Here is a 6,000-nt window from a genome sequence, read left to right on the forward strand (position 1 = left end):
TTCAAGAATAAAAAGAAAATGTAAAAGCTGCTTTTTTTCTCCAACACCTTTGTTTTATAAATGAGAAACACAGGCCTCAGAGGTTACCTGACTTTTCTAAAACCCTAGCATAGTCTAGTAACTGCTCAGCCTTATTGTCCACTTGCCATATGTATAATGTTAGGGTTATAAGATGACAGGGCAATAGAATTGCTTTTCCCTATATTTCCTTACCATTCTTTTTAGGAATTATCTCTGAATTAATGGAGTTTAAGTTCCTGACTAGCAGCCCTTTAACCCATGGAATCCTCTGTAGGCAGATGCTCACATAATGTTATCTGTAAAACTACATGGTGCTCAGTAAATACTTCCTCCCCTTCCCTTCATTCCACCTCTTTTTATCCTCTTCCCTCCTTTCATTCAGTGATCCTGCCACCACCTGACAATCTGCCATTGGGAATTCATCCTACTGTCCCCTGTTTGGCTATGAATATTCTTGGTAAATGATCATAGTGAGCTATGATCAACAGCTCCTCTATGAAGTATTTTAAGAGATATTTTTCGTCCTTATAACTAGTAAAAGAAATACTTTAATTGCAGAGCAGCAAGGAAGAAAGAAAAGAGATTTAGAGCAACGGAGAGTGAGGACAGGCCTTGGTAAGAATCACATGAGGACCTGGGGCAGTGGGAACCAGAGGGGATGCCGGCAAGCCAAAAAGGAAGACCCGAGGTCCAACTGCTCTTTCCTATAAAAGGCTTCATCTGTATCCAAGTTAGGTGGCCCTGCTCTGCCCTGTGGCTATTATAAAATAATTCATAACTATTTATCCTGTGATTTTTCTCTCCCCTTTCCTCGATTCATTTTTTTTTCTGCCCTGCATCTGTTTTAATCCGACTTCCTACTTTCCTTTCAAATTACGAGAACTGTTATCTGTATTTAGTCCAGAGCATGTGAGTGGAGGGCCAGTCAAAAACTGCAGTGTGTTTGACCAGAGTGACAGTACCCAGGAGGCATGTTTTCTGGGTAAAGGCTCTGCTTTCTACTCAGGCTGTGAGGAAGGGAAACTGAGGCACTCAGGATTTCAGTGGAAACTTAGAAATTGGGGTAGCCTCAGTGCTTTTTCCCAAATGGAGATTTCCCAACCAGGCCTCCATTTCATTCCACCTTTGCATGTCCTTCTCTGTTACCTTTCTTAGTACATTTCCCCCTTCCTGAGCCAGAGTTCCACTTGCATGCAGCAGCTTTATGCATTGAATAAATAGAGCCCTCCCTGCTGAGCTGTCAGCAAATGGGACTGACCAACAGAACAGTCTGTTAAGTGCATTTTGTGTGCCTAGGCCAGATAGACAATTGTAATTATTTGATTGCTGGAGATTGCTACAAAATGAGGATGAAATAGTAGTTCTGAGACTTGTTGGTGAATATTATTGGTGATGTAGTGCCATGCACTAATAACATAGTGTCATGTGAAACAAAGCTACACTGGAGGGTTTATCTGAAGTTGCATTTTAATTACATTTTCAGAGATCTCAATGGTGGAGATGAGTAGTAATAAAGCAAGGTGTCTTTAAGCACCTGTTTGGAAGTTTCAGTTTGACCTAGGCTGATGTTAAGGAAATACACATTGCCATCACGAATTATTTAGTGGCTAGAATGAAGCATGCGATTCATTCCTGGCTAATTGTCATAAAAATCATATTAATATAGCACCCTTCTGTGAAAAATCATCTTCACTCTTATCATTAGAGTCCTTGAAGAGGGGCCATTGCAAAAACCCCATGAAATTTTTCCTGGCAACTGTGATGTCCTTAGTTATTGCATAGTTGACTTCCTTAGCCCACTCACCGCAGACAACCCATCCAGATTTCTCCACTTCTGCCTCCATAAGCCTCACAGTCCTGCCAAACAGGATCTGTCACCATTATTCTCCAGATATGCCCTGAAGTCGCCTGCTTCTGGGCTTTTTCTCAAGTCATCTCCTGCTTGCCAAATGCTCTTCGTCTATTCCATCTCTGACCACCAGTTAAAGGCCCATATCAAATATGTCTTCTGTGAAGCCTTCTTTGTTCATTACTCTGCACAAGTGTCCACAAGGAAGAGATAGTAAACTTTTAGGCTTTGCAGGCCACATAGAGTCTATGTATTCTTTTTTATTTATCAAAATGTAAAAACTGTTATTAGTTTGTAGACCATCCAAAAACAGACCACAGGATTAATTTGGCTCATGGGTCATAGTTAGCCAATCCATGATCTAAAGTGGTCTCGCCTTTCTCTGACTCCTGTACAGTTTTGTTTGTACTACACATGCCACTAGTCTTGTATAAAAATTATTGCTATATAAGTATTTTCTCTATTGGACTGAAGATCATTAGGAGTAGGCATCAGGTCTCATATACTTTTTTACTCCCTACAACTATTGTAGTTTCTAAATAAAGAAAGTGCTCAGAGGATATTTGTAAAATGAATGAATAAATTACTTATAATATCTTCCAACAAGAATGTAACTTATTTCCCAACTCTTCTGAGCCTTAATTTTCTGACAAGTAGGTCTTTCACCTCGACCCTACCCGTCTGCACCATACACACAACTGGTAATTAGGCATAGAATATTGTTTTCATTTATTAAGTATTCATTGAGCCCATTATGTGCAAAGCTCTGAGAGAACATCAATGGACAAGATAGCTGGAAACCTCAGCTCCTGTGGTGCTTTTCAGTCTAGGCCAGAAACATGATCTTAATATGAGCTCTTCTGGTATATCTCAACTTTGCTTTCCTATTTTTCAGATCATTGATTAATAATAATTGCCACTTGGTTTACCAGGGTACAAGAAATAATACAAATTAAAATAGTAGAAGATAACATTTAGTATATACTTTAGACAGTTATAGATATTTTTAAAATATCTACAACCATTTAATGAAGTAATTAACTGTATTCAGTTATTTTGTTGTCAATCTGCATAAACTGGTGATCATGGCTGTCACTTAGCCAGAATATGAGAGATAAACCAGTCTACTAGAGGCAATATCTTGGTTACAAGCTAAATTAAGCAATGTCATTTAGAATAGGCACATAGGGCTTAATAATTGGTGGTAGTTTTAAAAAAACAACTTAGCTAGTAAGTGAAGGAGCAGAGATTTGAATTAAGGTCTGTTTGCATCCTAAGTCTGATCTTTCCTATGTAGTCAAAATAATGTTGTTTCATGTTGTTTCATTCTGAGCACAGATGTACACTTAAATGAATAACAGTGAAGCAAAACATAAAAGCAAGAAACAAAAACAGCTATACATAACATTAGTTGACAGAAATGACTGCATTTTATGGCAGTCCCTGAAGAAAATATTTAAAGAGAGACTGAGTTCTTAATAGAAGAATTTCCTTAAGGTCCTTTTTCCTTATTGTATCTTTTATACTGTCTGCCTCACACAAAATCCATTGCCAGAAAAAACCCCAGTGCTGTTTGCTCAGTTCTTTTTCTTTGCCACCACTTCTCAGTCTATTTTATTTCCTTCTTCCAGTTATTGTCTGCCCGTTCAAGAGTTCCCATTCCTTTATAGTCTGTCCCTCCCTGCAATACACAATGTGGTGGGACAAATTCTGAGATGGCCCCCAAGATTCCCAGCCAGTGGCATACACTCCCTGTATGATTCTATCCCCTTGGGCATGGGCTGGACCTGTGAATATAGTGGGATCATCAGTCCTTGATTAGATTATGTAATATGGCAAAGGTAAGAAGACAGTCACTCCTGTAGGTTCATTACTTTATGTAAGGAAGATACCATGGGACCAAACTGGGGTGAGGTTCTCCTGCTTGCTTTAAAGAAGTAAGCTGCCATGTTTTAAAAGGCCTTGTGCCTAGGACCTGAAGGTTGCCTCTAGGATCTGACAGCCACTAAGAAAATGGGGTCTCGGTTCTATAGCTGCAAGAACTGGATTCTACCAATGTCAATGAGCTTAGAAGAGGCCCCTGTGCCTCAGAAAGGACTGCAATGCTGGCTGAAGCCTGAGCAGAGAACTCAGCTATAGTGGGCCTGGTCTTCTGACCTAGTGAGAAAAAAATAAGTATTGTTTTAACCCAATACCTTTGTGGTAATTTATTACACAGTGATAGAAAATGAATACATGAACATTAATCAGGTTTGTGTGATAAGGTCCAGAAATATCTGGGGAAAGGGAAAGGTGTGCATTTATGATTTTGTTCTATGTATTTATATTTTTGTTTGTGTTACACCATTATTCTAATGGGTCTAATCTTTTTTTTCCCCAATACAGTACACAAACAAAACACCTGAAAAATGTGACATCCTTCTATAACAATAGTGCCTCCCTATACCTATGAATCTCCAAGAGTGTGGTTAAGGCTTGTGTGGTTTGTAAAACAGGTGGTTGGGGTGTGCTTTGGGTTGAGATCTACTGCACTGTAATATTTTAGGGGCACCTAAAACTGTGCCTGACCTCCATATCTGGACTACATTATACATTGACTTTATTTGATTTCAATGAGCTGGAAATTTTAAGTCACCAAATATCAGAGACGAGTGAGAAAGTTTTCATATGCTCCTTTTCTTGATAAAATTCAGTGTTAGACATTGCTTAGACATAACCTGCCCTGATCTTGCCCCCTACCTGAAGATGGGATTTTTCAATCTTCAAATCAGTTCTGGGCTTCCAGGAATGTTATGGCGCTCTTGATAATTTTAGGTGGCTGGTAGAGGGGATACCTTGAAGCATCCACAAACCTGATGGTCTGCTCTTTGAGAGAGGTTTTGGTGGAGGTGGTGAAGTCATTATGCCTCCTTTCATTAAATTTCCTCAGGGAAAAAAAAATGTAGGTGTGGGTGACATCTACCACTAGTTGAAGATGTAAAAAGGTGTGTTTCTCCCTATTTTTTTCCTTTTCTTTCTGTTAGTGTTTATGTAGAGAATTACATTGATTTTTTAATGTTAAGCCAATTTTGCATTCCTCAGTGGATCATGATATATTTATTTATTTACTTTTTATGTATTGCTTGATTTGGTTTGCTAATATTTTCTTTGGAGTTTGTACCTATGTTCACCTCTGACAATGGCCTGTAATTTGGGTTTCTCATAATATCATTTTCAGGCATTGATGTCAAAGTTATGTTGGCCATTGGCCTCATAAAATGAATTGAGGAGGCTAGAAAAACAGCCCCCTAAATGACATTCATGCCCTAATTCCTGTAACCTGTTAATGTTAAACTTATTCGGAAAAAGGGCCTTAGCAGATATGATTAAGTTAAGGATCTTGTGAAGAGATTATGTAGGTCCTATCAGTTCTCATCAAAGTGGCCGAAGGAAATTACATGCAGCAGAAGAGAAAGCAGTGTAAGGTTGAGAAGCAGAGACTGGAGTGATGTGGCCACAAACCAAGAAATCCCAGCAGCCTCTGGAAGCTGGAATAGGTAAGGAACAAATTATCTCCTAGAACCTCCAGAGGGAATGGGACTCTGCTGACACCTTGATTTTGACCCATAATTTGTCCTGTAAAATTTTTCTATTAATATGTTTTCAATTCTTTTGGGTATATACCTAGGAGAGGAATTGCTGGATCATATGGTAACACTGTTTTTAACTTTTTGAGGACCTGTCAAACTGATTTCCGCCATGGCTGCACTATTTTACATTCCCACTAACAATGTATTATGGTTCTGATTTCTCCACATCCACACTAACACTTGTTATTTTCTGTTTTTTTCCTTTCATTGTATCCATCCTATTGAATGTGAAGTGGTTGCCCATTGTAGTTTTGATTTGTATTTCCTCAATGACATATGATGATGAGAATTTTTCATGTGTTTATTAGTCATTTGTTTATCTTCTTTGTAGAAATGTCTATTTAAATCATTTGCCCATTTTAAAAACAGGATCTTTTCTTTTTATTATTTGATTGTAAGAATTCTTTATATATTCTGGATATTAGACCCTTATTAGATATAAGATTTGCACATATTTTCTTCAATTCTATGGATTATCTTTTCACTTTCTTGATAGTGTTG

This window comes from Manis pentadactyla, chromosome 1 (assembly GCF_030020395.1).
Source record: "Manis pentadactyla isolate mManPen7 chromosome 1, mManPen7.hap1, whole genome shotgun sequence".
Lineage (NCBI taxonomy): Eukaryota > Metazoa > Chordata > Mammalia > Pholidota > Manidae > Manis > Manis pentadactyla.